Genomic DNA, 23,711 nt, shown 5'->3' with positions numbered 1-23,711 from the left:
TAGAAAATACACAATACGGGGGAAAGGTCCTGAATTCAAAACCTACCTCTTCTACTTTCTTCCTATGTCACTCAAGGTTTCAGTCAATAAGCAATGGACCTGCCACAGGTGAGGCACCATGCTAAGATCTTCCATTTCTTCAACTATGAAATTAAAAAGTTGGACCAGATACCTTTGGAGGTCTATTCTGTCTATCTCAAAGGAGGCCCATTCTACAATTAGAAAGCTATGCTTCTTTATGGTGAAGTGGAATCAGAGGAGGAAAGTAAAAGCATTTATTAGGCAGCTACCCTATGTTAGGCACTTTACAAATATCTCATTTGATTCTCACAACAACTCAGGTAGTTAGGCGTTGTTATCTCTATTTTTACAGTTTAGAAAACAGAGGCTAAGAGACTTGCCTAAGGTCACCCAAGAAGTATCCGACACCCCAGTGGATCTTCCTGACTATACCCAGTGCTCTATTAACTGCATCATCTGGCTGCTTTCAGAGAACCTGGTTTGGAATCTTGGCCATCACAAAACAGGGAATATATATCTGGTAGGTGCCAAAAAACAAATAGAAAATACAATCCCAATCCCATCCCATCCCATCACTTATCATCTTGTGTCCCCTTAGAAAGCTATGCAAACTCTGAACTTCCATTTCTTTATGGGAAAAACAGGGGATACAACTCTACTTTCCATAGTAATCTCTTCTAGTTCTAATCTATGATCCTACAAGATGTTTCCATTTCCCCATCTTGGACCTCATAAGTCTGATCCCACTTCCAAAGGACAACCAAGTACTCCAAATAATGAAGGAAGCTACTATATCCTTCTCTCCCCAAACCCCAAGCTTCTCTCTTCCAGGATAAATAACCTCTATTCTTTCAACTAATTTCATATGACATGAAGTAAATGCCCTTCTTAACCCAGTCTTCTCCTCTGCCAGTGCCCCATTTTAGGAACATAAGATTCAGTCATCAAAGAGCCTTGAAACCTTATAAAAAATCCAAACATCATTTTACAAAAAAGGAAAGGAGGTCTACCTAGAGAATTGAAAGAACTTCCCAGGATCCCCTAGAAAGCAAATGGAAAAACTAAAACTTCTGATTTGGCATTCTCCACACTGTACCATCCATCCACCCTCTTATCAACATTTTCACTTAAGACATGATGGTCAAGACTGAACACAACCTATCAGAAGTAGACCAGCCAGAGATGATACTATTGGAGCAATCAACTGGTGAAATATGATTGGCATAGCAGAAAGATCCCTTTATATCTAGAGTCAGAAGACTTGAGTTTGAATTCTACCTTTATTCCACCTTAGTATTTGTGGGACCTTGGGTAAGTCACTTTACTTCCTCTGGTCTTGTTTTCTCCTCTGTAAAATGAGACCCCTCCCAATTACATCAATGGTTTTCTACCATCCTTGACACTCCACCTTTCTAAATACAGTTGGAGAGGAAACTTGGTGACTCAGTGAATTGAGAGCCAGATCTAGAGGTGCAAAGTCCTTTGTTCTCATCTAGCCTTAGACACTTCTCAGCTGTGTGACCCTGGGGAAGTCACTTAAATCCAATTGCTTAGCCCTTACCAATTTTGTGCCAAGGAATCAATATTTGGTATTCATTCTAAGATTGAAGGTAAGATTATAAGTAAATAAAATATTAAGTTCAGTCAGAGATATGTGTATAGAAAGACTAAGTTAAAAAATTTTCCCTTTTGAACTCACAGCACAGATCAATAGGAGCACAGTTTGCCTGATAATATGATGATAAAGTTTAACAGCTTAGTCAAGAAAGCAAAATGTACACAGGTACACTTTTAAGTTTAATCTACATTATTACTATTTTCTCCGGCACTTTCTTAAGTCTAGACAATCAACAAAATGATAAATCAAACCCTAATCAGTAACATTTTCCAATTTCTCAGCTATAAATGTTCATGGTGTTAATTTAACAATCTGCTCTCCCTAACCTGTTAGAGTTTGCTCTAAGCAAAATGGGGCATATATGTCTGGTAGATGCCAAAAACAGAAAATTCAATCCTAATGCAATCCAAAAAATATATTATATGTTTTTGCATTAAGTTTTCACAAAATGCTCACCAAAATTAATGCCCCATGCTGGGGAAATTGAAAGTGAGTGGGTTAGCTCCTGAAAGGTACACATGGGGTACAATTCAGCTGGCAAACTCCTTTTACTCCCACAACTTTTCTATGCTTTGTCCTTTCACAAAAAGTAATGTTCCTTCCTATTTTAGTATCACCTTTTGCATAACTATTGTTCAATGTGAATTAGAATTTCCATTTTTAACTGTTCTCCCTCACCCCCAGTGCCCTTGATTACCTATTCTCTTTCCAATGATTTATTTCCAGCTCTTGGACTTACATTCTTCTGACCTATCTCAGAAGGCATTTAGTTCAGAGAAGTAAAATAATGTCCTGTTCCTCCTGTTCATGTCTTCATGTCTGAGTCTTGTTCCAAGTCAGTCACTAAAGTTCACTGTAAAAAGGCTTACAAGAAGAATTTGGCCATCTCTCTCTGTCTGTCTCTGTCTCTCTCTTTACTTTCCCATAATTTCATTCATTTGTAATTTTATGTATTTTTAATGAAAGAAAGGAAGGAAGGAAGGAAGGAAGGAAGGAAGGAAGGAAGGAAGAGATAGAGAGAGAAAGAAAGAAGAAGAAAGAAAGAAGGAAGAAAAAGAAAGAAGGAAGGAAAGAAGGAAGGAAGGAAGGAAAAAAGGAAGGAAGGAAATTAGGAAGGGAGAAAGGGAGGGAGGGAAGGAGGAAGAAAGAAACTATTCATTTACTCCTTTTATTAATCTAATCCATCCTTTTGGTTTTCTCTATTAAAAGACATTCAAAGTAGGAAGGATAGAACAAAAATGGTTAACAGAAAACTAAAATTTAATAGAAATAAAACTGAAGAGAGCACCTAATTTCTCCCAGTGACTTCAAATCATCTGGCTAAACTGACTCACATTCTGGGATATGGAAAAAACAGTATATATTTTTTGCTGAGCCACCATTAGTGATTTTAGAGAAATCATAAAGAACAAGAGACATGTAGTAGAGATAGAGATGAACAAAAGAAGAATGTCTCCTTCAAATTGTATTCCTGTGAACTTGCCTTCAATGCCTAATAAAATTATAGAATGGATTAATAAAGGGAACATTTGTGAGCAGTTAACAGAGGAAAAGGTGATCATTAAGAGAGAGTAGAGGGTCATTAATCACAAGACAAGCCAGCTGAACCTCATTTCCTTTCCTCACAGTGTCACTTGACTGATCAATCAGAGGGTTCAGAGCATACGGTATATCTATAACTAGGCCCTGAGGGAAAAAAAAAGGCAGGGATGATATCTTTATGCACTAGATGGAAAGTTGTACAATGCCACAATATGAAGGCTCTGACACTAATTGACTGATTGGATCCAGAACATATTGATCAATGATTTTACATCTCTCTATAATAAGGTTTCTCCTGAAAGCTACTGTGCTGTTGTCCTATCTTGTCCAAATTTTTAACTATGACTTTGATGAAGGCATAGATGGATAGCAAGATGCTAGAAAAGGTAACCAAGAGACTGGATAATTGAATCAGTATCCAAAAAGTTATTAACTAGCAGGGAAGAAGGTATAACAATAATGAAATTTAATTTAATAGGGATGAATGAAATCTTACTCTTAGGTTTGGAAAAACACCTAGACAAACACAGGTAAAGGTAGGAATGGTAGAGGAGGCTAGAAAACATCTATGTAAGGAAAGAGATTTCAGGATTTTCATAAATTCAAGACAAATTAGCAGTGTAATGAACACCATGAAGATGACATGATTCAAAATCATCTCAAAAAACAAAAGGAATGGTTCAAAGAAGTAGCATTTTCTAGGACAGGGAAAATAATAAGGGGAGGGAGGATGCAAATATTTGCTTTCCAATATTTGAACAGCTATTTTGTAGAAGAGAGACCATCCTTTTTATGTGAGACTATAGAAGACAAAGTCAGACCAATGGATTGATGTTGCAAAGAACTGGACTTTGGATCAAGGTAGAGAAGAAATTTCTAACAATTGGAAACATCAAACTACTGGAATTCCTTGTCAGATAGGCTGTTTCCCATTATGGCACTTAAAGGAGGTGGGGAGAATCTTCAAGGGGAAGCTAAATAGATTATAGAAGGAAAGAGAATTGACCAAGAGGACCTGCAAAGTCATCTTCTTTGACTATAATAAGATAGTGTCCTAACTGCTTTTGGCGATAGTTGTGTGATTTCAAAGGCAAAGTTATTACCAGTTTTGGCCAGCAGGGGTAGACTGGACTTTGTAGTACTTCTATACAGCATTCTTTTATGACTGTGTCCTATGCTACTTAGGCAGAGGATGACCTAGAGCATCCCATAGTTAATAAATAAAGGCAGCTATGTGACACAGCAAACTTTCCTGCGTTCAAATCTAGCCTCAGATGTGTGATCCTGGGCAAGTCATTTTACCCTGTTACCTCAGTTGCCTCATCTGTAAAAGGAGAAGAAAATGGCAAACCACTCCATAATGTTTGTCAAGAAAATTCCAAATGGGGTCATGAAGTGTTAGACACGACTGAACAACAAAGTAATAAACTAATCATGACCAAGACGCCCACTTTAGAAAGTAGAGCTTTTGCTCAGAATCCATGGAAAGGTCTATAATTATTAACAGTATAGGGAAACATGAGAAGAATCATATGACCTGATGCAAAATAAAGGAAGAAGAGCCAGGAAACCTATATGAAATGGCTTAAAACAAAGTAAATGGAAAAAAAAAAACCAAGAGGAAAAAACCACCCCAAACTGAATATTGTGTAATTATGTATGTATGTAAATATATAAAAATATATAAAACATATAAATATATAATACATAAATATATATTAAATAAATAAAGTTTTCATGCATAATTATATATTTACATATAATATGTTGTTATATATAATTATATATATATATGTATATATAATATATAAACATCAAGCATATCCCCTAAGACGAGATGAAAAACTCACCTCTTTGCTTTCTTTGCAGTGGGAGAAGAAAACTGCAGGAATCAAATATCACCATATTCTATCAGACTCAGTTGCTATGTTGTCTAATTTTGCTGAACTCTTTTTTTCTTCACTCCTTTTTTAAGAAGTTTATTTAATTAATTAATTGAGAATATTTTTCCATAGTTACAAGAATCATGTTCTTTCCCTCCCCTCCTCCCACCCCCTTTCCCATAGCCAACGAGCAATTCCACTGGGTTTTACATGTGTCATTGATCAAGACCTATTTCCATATTATTAATATTTGCACTAGAGTCTATCTTTATTCTTTTTTAAAAAATTCTTTGTTACAAGAAACAGCTTACCAGAAAGAGAAACGGAAGAGAAATGTTTGAAAATCAAGGTGACATAAAAACAAAAGATATAATTTTTCTTTTAATGTCAACACAGGGTCACAGATATGGAGTTGGAAGGGAACTCACAGGTCATATTGTCCAACTCACTCATTTTATAGGTGAAGAAACAAAGATCCAAGGTAGTTAAATGCCCTGGGTTCCATAGATAGCAAATATCAAAGGTAGAATTTGAACCATTATCCTCTGACTCCAGAAGGAGTATTCTTTTCCCCTACAATTCACTTTGATGCAACAAGTATTTAAGTAATTTCTATTCTGTAATGCCATTTAAATAGTATGTACCTTTCTGGATGCTTGGAATAAAAAAGAGGGGGGAAAATTGCTCCTGACTTAAGGATTCTTTATTCTATAAATAATTCTTAAATTCTTTTGGGTAAAGGAAATTAGTTGGCAGATAGTGAATTTTTAAAATGTACACAATAAGTAAAAAATAATGTGTGTGAGAAGATTATAATAATAAGTAGGGAATCTAGAGAGGTCTCTAGTAAGAGGGGATACTTAAGTTGAGCCTTGAAAGGATCTCAGCTTCCAAAAGACAGGAATGTAGAGAAAGAGCATTCCAGGTATAGAACCCAAAAGACATAGAAATGGGAGATGGCATACTATGTATATTTGTCATTATAATGAAGATTCCTTTTAGTTGGATGTCCTGATATTTTTCTAACTAGCACAAGGGAAAAATCATGTCCAATTATTCCCTCCCAAAGCTTCATCTAAAAGCCTCAACCCTTCGTAATATCAAAGCTTTTGTTAAATGCGCTCATATATCTTCTGCTATGATTTCCTCACTAAAACACTTTTTAATTCTTGTCTGACAATGAAGAATATGTTTCTCTTATAAAAGGAGTTACAAGATATCCCTAAATCAAAAGCAGCCAACAGCAAGCTGATTAGTGAGCTAGATAATAAAGATACAAAATTTAACTACTAAACTATCTCTGCCCTCATGGAGCCAAGAGCCCCACTGTGGGAGACCACACATGCACAGACAACCATAATGCAAAATATTATGTGTATAAAGGTCTGGACAGGAAATCTTGCAAAGGATGAAATGTACACCTAAAGAAGCACATGGCTCTACCAAGGAGAGAAAAGAAGAAAAAGTACAATTATGTCTGGAAGTCTAGCACCTCATCTACTTTTCTTGATGGGAAGAACCTATCCCAAGGGGCTTCAATTATCAACAGACTCCAAAGCAAAGAAGATTAATATTCCCTACAACTACAATGAATTTTCCTAGTAGTTTTCTGGAAATAGCTAATGTGTTCCCTTCCAATGGGTTGGGGAGACACAGAGGTTAATTAGAGACTGAGATGAACACTCTGCCAGGGCACAAGAAGAGGCAGCAAGCATTTGGGTATTGAGAAGGTTTAATGTCTTGTTCAGTTCCTCCTCTTTTGACTATTTAATCTGTTTCCTTAAATGCCTTTGCTTTGATCTCATGGTCATGTGGTTTGATCTGGTAAAAGATGCATTGATGGGGGCTCATGAGCTAAAGTTTCTGAAGAAATAATTATACTGAGAATATCAGAATCTTGCGTGTAGCTAATAAGGAGGCCATCTTGAAGGGTCCCTGGTGCTTTATATGACCATTGCATGAGAAAGCAATAAAGAAAAAAGTCCTAAATGAAGAAAATTAGAAGGCTTCATTTTAGCAAGGAAAGAAAGAAATTTATTAATCAGGAACACAAATGCTTAAAAATAGGAGAAGCAAAGTGAAAGCAAGTAGCATGAACCATACAGTGGGTATGAATGCAGCATTGGTGCAGAACCAGCTTCATTGTTGTTGACGGAAGGAGAAGGCTTATATCTACCACATCACAGCCAGACAGGACAGGATGTTATCAGTAGAGTATGAACCTTTGTTCTGCAGTCATTAAGCTACAGAGTGCTTTCTGTAAGCATGTTGATGTTATTGGGATGTGTCCTCAAGAGAGAACTGTTCTTCTGCCTAACACTCAACAGTTGTCCCCTTTTCTGGCAGGTGTGGCCAAGAAGTCTCTTTAGTTTTTACAATGATCATAAAAGAAGAGCAAACTATGTGGTTTTACAAGAACATCAAGCAACGTTGTCTTTCAACTGTTGAAAAGTATGAGGAAGGGCAGCTAGGTGACTCAGTGATTAGAGAGCCAAGACTAGAGATGGGAAGTCCTAGACTCAAATCTGGACTCAGATACTTTCTAGTTGTGTGAACTTGGGCAAGGCACTTAAACCCAATTGCCTAATCTTTGCCACTCTTTTGTCTTAAAATTGATATTAAGACAGAAAAGAAGGAAGGAAGGAAGGAAAAAAGAAAGAGTTTTAAAAGAAAAGAAAATATATGAAGAGAGACAGTATAGAAGAGAAAGTAATGATCTGCCCTCTGTGACAGGACAGAGAAAAATTCAAGTCCCACCTCGCATACATAGTGCCTGTGTGACTGGGTAAATCATCTGACCTGTTGGTACTCTACTTGGTACATCTACTCTTGGTACTTTGGAGTAGAGGCAATGTTCTAAGATGGCTAGTGGCTATTCACATCAGTAGAGAAAATCCCTTCACTGAGAATTTCCTATCCTAATGAAATCATTGGATTTTTAAAAATATATTTGATTACCAAATCTACTTTTCCTTCCAACTAAAGCAAATACCAAGCCTATAGTGGTATGGGATTTGCATTAAGCAAATATTTTCCCTATGCCTGGAAGAATTTAACTGATAAAAATAAAATACAGTCTGGTTAGACTTGGTAGTTGAGCCAGCTAGGTACAATAGCAGACAGAATACTGGCTCTGGCTTCAAAGATATGAGTTGAAGTCAAGCTTCATACACTAACTGTTTGACCCCAGTAAGTCACTGAACCTTTGTGTGACTCAGTTTTCTACAATGATAAAAATGGAGAGGAGTAGTTATGTGGCTCAGTAGATAAAGAACCTGGATCAGATACAGGAGGTTCTGAGTTCAAATATGAAATTATATACTTCCAAGCTGGGTGACCCTTGTCAAGTCACCCTACCCCAATTGCCTAGCCCTTACTACTCTTCTCCCCTGGAACTGATACTTAGTATTGATTCTAAGACAAAAAGTGAGGGTTTTAGAAAAATAACCAAAGGAATAAATTAAAATTAAAACAAGGATAAAAAAAGCACTATCTCCTGGGTTTGTTATGAGGGTCAAATAAGATATGACATCAAAGTGCTTACCATAATACCTGCACATGGTAGGAGTTTTTGATGTTGAGCAGTTTCAATTATGTCTGACTCCATTTTGGAATTTTCTTGACAAAGATACTGGAGTAGTTTGACTTTTCCTTCTCCAACTCATTTTACAGATGAAGAAACTGAGGCAAACAGAGTGACAAGACTTATCCAGCATCTCACAATATAGTATCTGAGACCAGATTTGAATTCATGAAGATAAATCTTCCTTATTCAAAGCTCAGTGCTTTATTCACCATGCTACCTAAGTGCCCTTAGTAGGCACTTAATAAATGCTTATACCTTTCCTGATGAGAATTCCTTAGGGAAGGGGCAGCTGGGTGGCTCAGTGGATGGAGAGCCAGGCCTAGAGACAGGAGGTTCTAAGTTCAAATATGACCTCAGACACTTCCTAGCTGTGTGACTCTGGGCAAGTCACTTAAACCCCATTGCCTAGCCCTTACCACTCTTCTGCCTTGGAACCAATACACAGTATTGACTCCAAGACAAAAGGTAAGGGTTTAAATTAAAAACAAATTTTTTTTAAAGAATTTCTTAGGGAAATGCTATTTCATCCCTAGGAAACAAAACAAAAGTAATAATCATATTATTGAAACGTAATTTAACGAGATTTATTAAGTGCCCATGTGCTAAGGACTTTGCTTGCCTTGGGGATGAAAAACAAAATGGAACTGGTCCCTTCTCTGGATTGCATTCTACTGAAAGAAAATGATGTGTTCACAGAGAAGTAAATACAAAATAAAGGGGCCTGGACTTGTGAGTTCCTGTATATTGGGAACCACCAGAAGAGGAAATTCTTCCTACCATTTCAGGTTTATACCTTCTTTGCAACTTAGGGTATGAGAGTTGTCTAGAGAGGTAAGAAGTTACTTACAAATGTAAAACATAAATACACTGAGGGAGAGAGAGAAAGATAATTATAGTTATAGATATGTAGTAAATATAAACTAATTTCAGGAAAAGAGGAAGAGCATTAATAGCTTAAAGAGCAAAACCATTTTACCCAGTGAAATTGCACATATATGGTATATATATTGGCATTTTTTAGCATTTTTTTCAGAATTACTATTGGAGAACTTGAGTTGCAAATTTAATACCCACACATGCCACATCAAGTCAAAATGGATACATGATTTGGAAAAAAAGAGTGATACTACAAATAAGTTAGGGGAGTACAACATAGTGAATCTGTCAGGGAAGAATTTATGACCAAACAAGACCTAGAGAACATTAGAAAATATAAAATAGGTATTAAATTAAAGGACGTTTGCATAAACAAAACCAATGCAACCAAGATTAGAAGGAAAATAACTACTTGGAAAAAATTATATCAGTCATTTCTGACAAAGGCATTTCTCAAATTGAGAGAAAAATACAAGGCATTCCTCAATTAACAAATAGTCAAAGAATAGGAATAGGCAGTTCTCAGGAAGAAATTAAATTTACCTTCATTCCTATGAAAAAATGCTTCACATTACTCTATTAATTAGAGAAATGCAAATTAAAGAAATTCTGTGGTACTAGTTCACTCCTGGTTCACTTCAGACCAGCTAGTAGAACCAAAAAGGAAAATGACAAAACTTGGAAGAGATGTGGAAAAATTGGAACATTTAAAACACTGCTGGTGGAGTTGTGAACTGATATGATACCTTCTGGAGAATAATATGGAACCATGCCCCAAAGGTCATAAAACTGTGCATATTCTTTGACCCAGCAATGCTACTATTAACCAGACCTGTGTCCCAAAGGGATCAAAGATAGAGGGAAAAGACCTACTTGCATTAAAAAAAATTTCATAGCAGCTCTTATTTTTGTGTGGTGTCAAAGAATTGGAAACTGAAGGATATCCATCAATTGGGGAATGTTTGAACAAGTTGTGGTATATAATTCTAAAGTAATACTATTGTTTATAAGAAATGACAAAAAAGATAATCACAGAAAACTGTAAAGAGTTCTACAAAGTGATGCAAGATGTAGTGAGCAGAACCAAGAGAACGCTGGACATAGTAACAGCAATATCTGATAATCAATATCAATAATATGGAAATAAGTCTTGAGCAATGACACATGTAAAACCCAATGGAATTGCTCTGGGAGGGAGGGTGGGAAGAGAGGAGGGAAAGAACATGAATCATGTAACCATGGAAAATGTTTTCTTAATTAATCAATTAAATAAAATTTAAAAATACAATATCTGATAATCAACTGTGAATGATTTAACTATTATCAGCACTGCAAGTATCCAACACAACTCCAAGGGTCTTAGGATGAAAAAAGGCTATCCATCACCAAAGAAGGAACTGATAGGAGTCTAAATACAGATTAAAGCAATCTGTTTTTTACATTGTTTCTTTCATGAGTTGTTTTCTTATATAAGCAACATGTCTTCTTTTACAACATGACAAACATGGAAATATGTATTGCATGATTGTATAAGTAAAACAAATAAATCAGTAGCCAACTTCCTGTTTTGTTCCATGATATCCACATTGAATAGCAATAATCTACCTGGAAATCCAAGAAATAAGGACTGAATGACTCAGCAGTGGAAAGGAATTGGAACTGGTCAACAAAGCTATGCATAACTCATCTAATCCAGGGCTGTACTGCCACTGGAGTTCCCAAAGCAAATGCCACAGGAGAATCTGTTTGTCACCTCATATTTACTTTAATGGATCAATACCTCCCAGTTTTTCCATCTAAAGTTATGTCATTTGTTCATCTTTCCAGACACTGTATGGGTTCATTTATATCTTCTGCCTCAACCATTCTTGGAGGGTAACGATTTTCATATATTTGCTACTTTCTGCATAATTAGTCAATACATCAGTACTTGAAGTACCAGTAATTTGGTTGACATGAGGGTTCCCTCACTGATTCGGACCCCTGCCTATCTAGGAAGCAACATAGTCAATAGAGTCTTGACCCAGAGCCAGAAAGACCTGGGTTTGAATCCCATTTCAAACACTTCCTACTTGTGTGGTCCTTGACAAAAGACTTTCACTTTTAAGGATGTTGTGCTCATATAAACTTACCAACAGATTGAAATGGTCCAAATGGGTTGTTATGGGGAGTCATTAGACTTCTTATCAACAGAGACCTTCAAAATTGGAAAATCTAACCACTTGTCAGAGAAGTTACAGAAAGGTCTCCAGTTGCTGTACTAAATAATCTCTGGGATTCATCCCAATATTAAAGCTCTGGGCTTCCAAAAATCTCTTTACTTCCCCTAATATAATGGTACCCTAAGGGTAGCTAGGTGGAACCATAGTGGATAGAATTCTAGACCTAAAGTCAGGAAGACTCAATTTCCTGAGTTCAAATCCTGCCTCGGACATTTACTAGCCATGCAACCTGGGCAAGTCATTTAACCCTACTTGCCTCATTTTCCTCATCTGTAAAATGAGAAAGAAATGGGAAATCACTCCAGTATTTCTGCTAAAAAAAAAACTCCAAATAGGATAACAAAGAGTCAGACATGGCTGAAACTAGCGAACAACAACACTGGTATGTTTTCCTAGCTCTTGGTCCCTTTCTCAGCTCTCTACAATTTGAAATGGATGTTGCTTATGTGGCTTATGCCATAGGAAGGATTTTGTTAAGCACTGACTATATGTGGAGCACCACATTCTAGCTCACACACACAGAGGAATTTCCTGCTCTCATTTCAGTTCTGTATCAACATGATGAGCTCTCTTTATGCCTAGGGCAACCCTGGAGTCCTTCTGTTTACATTTTTTGCAGTGACACTTGGACATGCCCAGACTTCACAGAGAACGACACACTGATCATAGACAGCGGCGTCTGGTGATTCACTTTGGGGAAATAAAAAAAATTCTGATAGTTGGGACTGTGCCAATGGGAAATTCACAGGCTTAATGCAACAAGCTTTCTCATTGAATCCTAAAGGGAGCAGAGAAAGAAAGAAGACAAATGAATGAGGACATGCTGGGAAAAGAGGGATTCATAGGGAGTTAGATCCTCAAGGGGGAACTGGCAAAAGGCATGCAAATAGTTTAAGTTGTTCTTAAGGCAAAATTCCCCCACAGTCAGACAATTATTTTCCTCCCCCATCTTCTGTATTAAACTGGCAGCTAGATAGAACTATTCCTTCTCTCCAAATAAAAATACTGCCACTGGTGACTACATTGTGTGCGAATGGCATGTCTATACTGGGAGATTTGGGGCAGGACATTTTTTAAATATAAGACAACAAATCAATAAGTGTTCATCTACATGTTTCAAATTGCTAGCAACCATCCTGATTTAACATTATTAATAGATGAAAAGCAGCTGCATGGGCAGCTGTTGCCGCAATAGCTCTGAAGACTGCCAGGAAATCAAACAAGTCAACTTTGTGTAAATCCTAAGGTAGTGGCAATAATGCTAATATTAAGGTGGATTCGAAGTGGAGTTTTTTTATACTTGCAGGTAAACATGACATGTATTCTCAAAGAATAGAATTTTCCCTGTCATGATTACTTCCTGCCCTCCTGGGCATCACTATTTGAAGAGCTGATATACCCCTAAGGACTGCTTGGACCCTTCCATCTGTATTGCTGCTAAATATGTTGTCTCTCCTAGTTAGAAGAATATGAGCTCCTCTAATTTTTTTTTTATTTCTGCCCCCATTCTCAGTGAGATTTTTGACATGTTAAGCACTTAATTTTTTTCATTCATTTATTTGACCTATTATTACCAATGGAGAAACTGAGGCATGAATGAGTTCCTTTTTAGGAGCCATGAAAAGGGAATTGAGGACCCCAGAAATTAAAGTCATGGCCTTCTGACTTGCAATCCAAATCTTTATCCATAGAAAGAATTTGCTATAGACAGGATTAGCTCAATAAAAAGCATCCTTTCTATAACAGAGCGAAAGGCCTTTATAGATTTTCAAAGATATTCATAGATTCTCCCAAGTAATGCACCTTGTAATTCTTCCTAATAACACTCTTTAAAAAAAAAAAAAGAAAGAAAGAAAGAAAGAAAGAAAGAAAGAAAGAAAGAAAGAAAGAAAGAAAGAAAGAAAAAGAAAGAAAGGAAGAAAGAAAGAAAGAAAGAAGGCACCAGGAACAAATGTTATCTTGCTTTTGCAGAAGGGGAAACTGAAAAAGAGAAAGATTAAATGACCTTCCTGATATAACAAAGCCAAATCACAAGCTGAACCTTTGACTCCCGGCATGCTGAGGCTCGCTATAGCAACTGGCCATCATCTGGGTTTCTACGGAGTGAGGAAGGGCGGGATGGAATTGACCGACAGACACCCAAAATGCAAGGATGTTTGGCAGCCAGCAAATTTGATCAGACTCTCATTAACTGGATCCAAATCAAGCCCGACAGAGTATTCATTAAAGTCTAAAACCTTCCCTGCGCCTGAGGCGAGACCCCTGATTTGCTCACGTTGTATTAAATTGGTCATTCTGCGGGGAGCAAATGCTTTCAACAGAATGCTTCTTAATGATTGTCATTTGCCGTGAAATGTGAAGACGAGGACTGCTAAGAGGAAAAGAGGAGACCCGGGTGAACAGCGACGGGTTGGAGCAGAGAAGCGATGTTTGGGATGGGCAGCCAAAGGGGCCGCGAGAAAATTCAGTTATTAGAAAAAATGAGTTGTGATGGTGCTGACCTGATCTTCTCACCGAGAACAATGTCAGCTCACCTCTCGAAGAGACATTTTACATCCTTAAAATGCCACTTTTAATGGCAGGATGGCTCTCCGGGGTGGAGTAGGAGCCCGCAAGAGTCAGTAGGTGGGTTCCTGGGCTCAGAGTCAGGAAGACCTGGGTTTAAATTCTAACCTTTGGTAATTACTTGCTCTGTGACCTGGGAGATGTTTAATCTCTCTGCTTCCTAAGACTTATCTTCTACAACATTTCTCTTTCTCTGATATTCCTAATTCTACAACATCTCTAATACCTGTGGTCTTCTCTCTACTCTTCTCTCTACTCTACCCCTAACTGTCCTGGCCATTCTCACCCCTCACCTTCAATAGTTTTGGATTGGTTTTCCTACGCCAAATCTCTCCACACTCCTCCATACAGCTACCAACGTGATTTTTCTTAAGGACAAATATTACCATGTCTCTTCTGCTCAATTAACTACAATGGCTCCCTATTATGCTTTTAGTTAGTTAGTTTAATAATAGCCCTTATCTTCTGTCTTAGAATCCATACCAAAAATTGGTTCCAAGGCAGAAGAGTGGTAAGGGCTAGGCAATGGGGATTAAGTGACTTGCCCAGAATCACATAGCTGGGAAGTGTCTGAATTCAGACTTGAACTCAGGACCTCTCATCTCTATGCCTAACTCTCTATCCACCAAGCTACCTAAGATGTCCCTTCCCTGTTGCCTTTAGGATCAATTATTATTGTTTTTTAAAACCCAGATATTCCATCTTAGAATCAATACTACGTATTGGTTTTGAGTCAAAAGAGCAATAAGAGCTATCTAGGAAATGGGGATTAAGTGATTTGCCCAGGGTCTTTCCCTGTTGCCTTTAGGACCAAATAAAAACTCCATTGTCTAGGTACCTGGGTCACAAAATGGTATGCCTAGGCTCCCCACTGAAGGAGAATGAGGTGTCAGAAGCCTGAAAAGGTAGGATAGAGCTATGTTATAAAGGGCTTTGAAGGCCATGCAGAGCATTTTGTATTTCCTCCTGGAGGTAATAAAGAAACACTGGAGAATATTGAATATAGGCTGACATGATAAGGCCTGGGTTTAAGGAAAAACACATTAGTAGATGAATGGAAAATGGATTAGAATGGGGAGAGACTTAGACCTTTCACAATCTGACCTCAACCTATATTTCTAGCTTCATTACACATTACTTTCCCTTCTTCATTCTGCAATTCAGCCAAACTAGTCTTCTCTCTGTTCCCATATATGGCATTCCATCTTGTCTCTCTGTTTTATACCAACCAGCCTATCCTTCTTTCCTGGAATACACTCCCTACTTATCTCTGCTCAATAGAATCTTTCTCTTCTCTCTAGGCTTCAGGAAACAGCCCAAGTACCACTTTCTTCATAAGAACTTTTCTTATCACCCCACCACCACCACCACCATTACTAGTCCTCTCTCTTCCCAAAGTAAGGAAATAATTGTTATAACAAATTCCCTTTATTATTATTTCTTCTCTTTATTTTGACTCTATATACACTTTGTAGTGCAGAGGTGCAATCAACCCTGCAAAATGCTAAGAACCCTGGGCTTAGAACCCTGACTAAGGGCAGTTAATCCCAGAGGCTTAGACAGAGCGGAGGGGGCAACTGAGCTCGGCCTTCAGGCTGAAACCTGGCCTTGAATTTCTGCTTTTCTCTTGAGATTTTGTAGCTTAGCTAATTCCTCTGGATCTCCCTGACCTTCCCTATTTCATTCCCCATTTCCTTTCCTGATTTCCTGTGGGTTTTGGGAGAAGGGTGGATTTTGGGTGGTAGCAATCAAACTTTGAAGACTTAGTTTTCCCCAAAGACAAGTAGGGCTTACCCTTGATACGAACTATCTCCTGATTCATTGTTTATTACTTCCCTAACCTTAAATGCAAGAAAGCCTCCCGGGGCTGAGTGAGAGCAGGCTCTTTCTCAGTCCACACCATTCCTGTGTCCCTCCCCCACCTGGAGCTTCTTCCTAGGCAGTTGTTAGAGAAACCTTGTATCCCTCTGTCCTTTATAGTCAACCCTGAAACTTAATAAACCCTGTTGTCATTTAATCAAACCTTTTGCTAAATCATTGGTTGAACGATAAAAGAGGGTTAAGGAGAGAAAGGAATTGTTTCTCTCTGGTTCCTGAGGGGAGCTGGAGGCGTCCATCTTGGAGGAAGTGGTGATCTCTGTACTTCCTCTGAGAAGCCCGTCTGTTTCACAGACAGGGAGGAGCCTCGGGACTCTTCCTTTGTGAACCTGAGAAACTGACTAGAAAGCCCTCTAGTCAATTTCAAACCATTTCTGGCTGGCCCTAACCTTTGTCTGTAGAAGTGCCCTTCCTACCTGGAAGGGTTCAGCCTGTTTCCCTTCAGTGTCCTCTGTCTCAAGCCTGTGTACCCAGTCTGTGTCTCCCTGCTACAGCTGCCTGCCCAATTACCTCATCATCTCCCCTTGCCGCTCATTATACTTCATCGTCTTATATTTCCCAAAACTCAGCCATTCCCTTACATCTCTCCTACCACCTCAATCTACTACCTCCACTATTGCACCCACATTTCCCACCTACTGACTTAGGGACCCACAAACCCCATCCACTTGCTTTATTCCCTTATTACACACTTTAATGTGTCCTCTTTGGCATCCTAGTAGGGATTGCTCCTTTTTGACATTTGCATTCTCCAGCTCTTAGAAGTTTCTGGCACATAGTAGGTACTTGCTAAATTCCTATTTGTTGACTATGCAATTGATTATGTCAGAGATGGTTGCAAATTGTGTTGGTGGAGGAAGTTCCCAGAAGAAGTTTCCAGTGCTGATAAAATCATAGATTCTTATCATATATGACTACATTCCCCTTTGTAAATTCTCCCTGCTGGGTCACAAAATGGTACCCTGTTGACTTAAGTTCATGTGTCCTCTTCATCAAACCACTTCCACTTTCTGCCCACACTAGGTCAAGTTCCATTTTGGGGCAATGATGATGTCAGAAAGACTAGTTCTATATGGACATAAAGTAGGTCACCTCCCACAAAAGAATTTGAGAAAGACTTAAAGAAACATATACCTTTTGATCTCTTTCACTGTGGCTAGCCACAGTGACTGAAGTTTTTGCCACTGGAGTCATTCCTTTGGATTAAGGTGCTTTATTTCTTTATTTTTCTTTCTTTATTTTTTAAACAAATTACCTTATTGGGTTCGAGACAGAAGAGAGGTAAGAGCTAAATAATTAGGGTTAAGTAACTTACCCAGGACCACATAGCTAAAAGGTGTCTGAGGTCAGGTTTGAACCCAGGACTTCCCACCTCCAGGTGTGACTCTCTATCACTGAGCCATCTAGATAGATACCCCCTAAGGTAAAATATTTCTATATGTTCCTCTTAGAAATGAAATTTTTTTACCTAGAAGGAATCACAAGTGTTGGGGCAAAAATCATACTCCCAAGAAAATATGTCTCTTTAAAACTTATTATTCATTTTGGAATTCATAGGGTTTAGAACAAGAAGAGTTAGCATCTTAGAGTCTTAAAGACCACCATGCCTATCTCTTGTTTTACAAAAAAGGAAATCCATTCTGGCCTATATTAGTAAAGCAACATGTGCAAGATTACACAATCTTGTGTAGTTAAATTATTATTTTATTAAATTATAGAAATTATTAAACATAAGAACCAGTATTTGAACCCATGTCTTTTGACCTCCAAATTGGAAATTCTTTACATTACTCATACTCTTTATTTACTTCTCTCTCATATTAGGTTTATTAAATAAGCATTCCTGTTGTTCAGTTGTTTTCAGTCAAGTCCAGCCCTTTGGGACCACATTTGGGGTTTCTTTGGCAAAGACACTGGAGTGATTTGCCATTTCCTACTCCAGCTCATTTTACATGTGAGGAAACTGAGGCAAACAGAGTAAAGGGATTTGCCCTGGGTCACCTAGCTAGTTAAGTGTCTAAGGCCCAATTGGAACTCAAGATGGACAGATGGGTGGATAAATAGATGGGTAGATAGATAGATGGAGAGCTGAATAGAGAGATAAAGATAGGTAGATAGTTGATAGACATAGATGGAAAGATGGATGGATAAATGGGCAGCTAGATAGATGAAAAGAAATGAATAAATAAACAGATGAAAGTGATTATTAGACAGGTAAATAAATTAATAAATTAAATCTTCTATAACTGGGTATACAGATTTGCTCATTACGTTCTATGGGAGTTTTTTAAAGTGATGAGAATTCACAATACGTAGTAATCGGTTTCCAATGAGAAATCTGGAGTAGCATGGAACTTAGCCATGCTCATTTATTAACACAAGATTGAGTACAGCTGGGACTCCCTACGCCACAGTTCTCAGGATGCTTACATCTCCACTGTAGCACCACTTAATGAGTATAAATAATAAATACATAACCAATTTGGTCCTGTGTCATGAGACTGCTAGTGAATGTTGTAGTGATGACCAAAGTCACTACGTTTATTTTAATCTTCAAAGTTCAATCTTCATATAGATAATAATAACAGAAATGGTAATTCAGCAGTGACCAAGTCTTTCCCACCCTGCACCGAGATCTAGTTTCTTAAGGCATGAGCCTAAAACCACTTCATCTCGGATAATGACTCTCCATGTGCACAGGGGCAAGTGCCTCTTCACCTATGTCCCTTTTCATTTTCCTCATCAAGAACATGAAAATGATTGTTCTGATCTGGTAAAGCATTCAGTCAGCACATGGTTATTAAGCTCCCACCATATGCCAGATACTTTGCTAAGTACTGAGCATGCAACAAAAGACAAAGAAGAGTCCCTGATGCATTTTGGAAAAAGTCAATGAGGAATAATCAACCAGCCAAGCAAGTATGTATTAAACACTTCCTATGTACAAGATGAAAAAAGGACCTGCCCTCGAGGAGTTTGCATTTTCTCAGGGGAAGCAACATATATATGTATATGTGTATATACATATACACATATACATATATGCATATGTATGTATATATATACACACGATACACAAGAGAAAGAGAGAGAGACATATAAAATCCATGCAGAGTAAATTTTGTTGGGAGGTAGAGCACTAACAGGTAGAGGAATCAGGAAGAACTTTATGTAAAAAGATGCTGCTAGAGCAAAATTACTCTAACATTTTAAGAAGAATTCATCCAAGCAGAAAAAAAAGGGTTGGTGAAGTTTTTTTTATCATGTTTTCAGGTACTCATCACCAGCAAGCTATAGATGAAAATAATTCTTGTATTTGAGTTTATCTCCAAGAATTCATTGTACTGTGAAAACCTCCAATTATTGATCATAGCCAGAATTCCTAGAAGAGAAATCTATGCATACAGTTCTTTAAAAGGAAATGAAGCTTGCAGGAAGGAGGGAAAAGAAAGAAATTTCTTACCCTTACCACTTCTAAAAATATATTCAGCATAAGATATGTTAAAAAAAAAAGCTGATCTTTCAACAGCTGCTGCTTATGTACACAAGCCCAGTTTGCTGTTGAACCTCTCTATCTAGGTCCTTTTGGAAAATTGCACCTTTCAGTAAAAGCTCTGAGATGGGGAAGTACTGATATACAAATATTACCAGGCTTTGTGCTGAGATTCAGAGTTCTTGTGACAAGTCTGACCATAGGCAAATTATTTAAGTGAAATAAGACTATTTGGTCCATTATGAAAATCACTGTCCTCACCTACTGAGTGGCTCAGCCATGATTATTTACATCAGCCAACACCAAGAATAAATCAATACCAATGATCCCCTTGGAATCCAGTTCTAACAGCTTTTTTTAGAAGAACAAGGGTTGCTCAGGCTCATTGGTTGACCTGAAGATCTAAAGTTGGTAGTGCCATAGAAGGGTAAAGGGATGAGGTGCATAGTGTTATAAATATGAGGATACAAGGGAGATGTATAGGTGTACAATGATATTGATGTATCTATCTGTACTCTCTTCAGCTGCAGTTGATGGGAGGAACACCTAATCCAATCACTCTTGACTGCTGCTGTAAGTTATCCCTTTCTCTCTAACAGCTGCCCCATAAGGACCCTTACTTATAAAGAACTGTAAGAAGACCACAACCACAGTCATAGGTCTAGAGCTAGACGAGATAGTGGAGGTTATTGAATTCAACCCTCTCATTTTATCAACAATGAAACTGAGATCAGGAGAGAAGAAATGATTTGCTCAGAGGTAAGTGGTAGAAACAATGAAGTTGTGGTCTCTATTCTAGGTTATTCAAAGGTAAATTTCCCATTGAATATCTGAAGTGTGACTAAAAGCAATTACCCTTTGCAGTTTTCTTACTGCCTATCAATCTAATTTTGGTCCACGAACCAAGTATGACTCTTAAAAATGTAGGACGATGAGAGACTAGTCAATGTCACTTCAAGTTGTATAGTAGATACACTTGGACTCAGGAAGACCTGGTTTTGAATCCTATCTTAAATCCTTAGTAATTATGTGATGCTGGACAATGGTTTATTCTCTTTGGACCTCTCTTTCCTCATCTGTAAAATGGGGAGAAGGGATGGACTTAGAGATATCAAAGTTCTCTTTTAACTCTAAATTGGTGGCCCTCAGATCCTATGACAAGGTGGTCTAGATTATAGTGAATACAGGTCTTCAAGGGGACAGTCTGAAGGAAAAGAGGAAAACAGAAAATACTAACAACTTATGTTTTTGCCACTCCCCTTTACATTCTAAGAAAAGAATGTTATACGAACACAACTACGAAACCCTTTTCATACAATTAAAACTAGATCTAAACAATTGGAAAAACATTGAGTGCTCATTGGTAGAATGAGCTAACATAATAAAAATGACCATTCTACCCAAATTAATCTACTTATTTAGTGCCATACCCATCAAATTACCAAAAAACTTTTTTACTGAATTAGAAAAAAAACTATAACAAAGTTCATTTGGAAGAACAAAAGACCAAGAATATCAAGGGAAATAATGAAAAAAAAAAATGAAGGAAGGTGGCCTAGCAGTACCAGATCTTAAACTGTACTATAAAGCAGTAGTCATCAAAACAGTATGGTACTGACTAAGAGACAGAAGGGAGGATCAGTGGAATAGACTTGGGATAAGTGATGTCAACAAGACAGTCTATGATAAAACCAAAGAGCCCAGCTTTTGAGACAAAAATCCACTATTTGACAAAAACTGCTGGGAAAATTGGAAAATAATATGGGAGAGATTGGGTCTAGATCAACATCTCACACCCTACACCAAGATAAATTCAGAATGGGTGAACAACTTGAATATAAAGAAAGAAACTATAAGTAAATTGGGTGAGCACAGAACAGTATACTTGTCAGATCTCTGGGAAAGGAAAGATTTTAAAACCAAGCAAGAGTTAGAAAAAATTACAAAATGTTTAAAATAAATAATTTTGATTATATTAAACTAAAATGTTTTTTGTACAAACAAAACAATGCTACCAAAATTAGAAGGGAAGCAACAAATTGGGAAAAATCTATAACAAAAACTCTAACAAAGGTCTAATTACTCATCTACATAAATAGCTCAATCAATTGTACAAAAAAAATCAAGCCATTTCCCAATTGATAAATGGGCAAAGGACATGAATAGGCACTTTTCAGATAAAGAAATCAAAACTATCAACAAACATATGAAAAAGTGTTCTAAATCTCTTATAATTAGAGAAATACAAATCAAAACAACTCTGAGGTACCGCCTCGCACCTAGCAGATTAGCTAACATGATGGCAAAGGAAAGTGGTGAATGTTGGAGAGGATGTGGCAAAATTGGGACATTAATGCATTGCTAGTGGAGTAGTAAATTGATCCAACCATTCTGGATGGCAATTTAGAACTATGCTCAAAGGGCTTTAAAAGACTATCTGCCTTTTGATCCAGCTATAGCACTGCTCGATTTATACCCCAAAGAGATAATAAGGAAAAAGACTTGTACAAAAATATTTATAGCTGTGCTCTTTGTGATGACAAAAAAATTGGAAAATGAGAGACTATCCTTTGATTGGGGAATGGCTGAACAAATTGTGGTATATGCTAGTGATGGAATACTATTGTGCTCAAAGGAATAATAAACTGGAGGAACTCCATGGGAACTGGAAAGACCTCCAGGAATTGATGCAGAGTGAAAGGAGCAGAACCAGGAAAACATTGTACACGGTACAATCAAACATAATTGCCTTCTCTACTAGCAGCAATGCAAAGATGCAGAGCAAGGCTGAGGGACTTATGAGGAAGAAAACTAGCCACATTCAGAGGAAGAACTGTGAGAGGAGAAACACAGAAGAAAAACAACTACTTGAACACATGGGCTGATGGGGATATTATTGGGGATGTAGACTCTAAAACCAGTGATTCCCAAAGTGGGCACTACCCCTCCTTGGTGGGTGCTGCAGTGATCCAGGGGAGGTGGTGATGGCCACAGGTGCATTTATCTTTCCTATTAATTACTATTAACATTTAAAAAATTAATTTCCTAGGGGCTAAGTAATATTTTTTCTGGAAAGGGGGCAGTAGGCCAAAAAAGTTTGGGAACCACTGTTCTAAACAATTACCCTAGTGCAAATAAGAAAATAATGTGTTAAAACCTCCGGGGCCTGGTCTCTGGCCATGATGAAAATGGTCCCTGAGCAGGAAGTGAAGGAAGAATAAGAAACTAAGGAGAAGTTGTAAGGGAAAGGGGGAAGGCAGTAGGTTTTTTCTTCAACAGAAACTTGATTTCTTTTTCATTTAATTTGGAACACTGACAACCCAACTGTGAAAATGGGGATAGCTGACCCTCTGAAAGTCAAGTTCTGCCTCTGAACTAGGCTTTCAGATCCCTAATTACCAAGTAAGACTCCATTGAAACTCAAACCTGCATTTGGCAAGGATGAGGATGCTCAGACTGACAGCCACCTTCTGCATAAAGCCTTTCTTTGTCCCCTGATTTATTATGGTCTTCCCCTATGCTCCCCTCAATTACTTGATACTTTTTCTGTAAAATATTTGTATGTATACATATAGTATTTGCCCCAGCAGAATGAAAGTTCCCTGAGGACAGAGAGTGTTTCATTTTTATCTTGGCATTCCCATTGCCTATTATGGTGCCAAGGGGCAACGAGTTGGATAGAATGCCAGGTCTGGAGTCAAGAAAACTAAGTTCAAGGCCAGCCTTAAACACTAGCTGTGTGACCTTGGACAAGGCACTTAATGCTATTTGCCTCGGTTTCTTCATTTGTCAAAAGAGTTGGAGAAGGAAATGGCAAACCATGCCAAGAAAACTCCAGATGAGGTGGTGAAAAGTGAAAGATGACTGAAAAGCTACAAAGCACAGTTCCGCACATAATAGATGCTTGCCCAGTGATGAATCACCTGATGAACAAAGCAGCATGAGATATCATTGAGTGACTCTCAACTTGTAGTGAAATGGCCACAAAGACCTCATTGAGGGAACAGGTCGCTGAAACTATTTTCAT

This window comes from Gracilinanus agilis, chromosome 5 (assembly GCF_016433145.1).
Source record: "Gracilinanus agilis isolate LMUSP501 chromosome 5, AgileGrace, whole genome shotgun sequence".
NCBI classification, from domain to species: Eukaryota; Metazoa; Chordata; class Mammalia; order Didelphimorphia; family Didelphidae; genus Gracilinanus; species Gracilinanus agilis.
The sequence above is the reverse complement of the archived record's forward strand: the minus strand, read 5'-3'. Positions refer to the sequence as shown.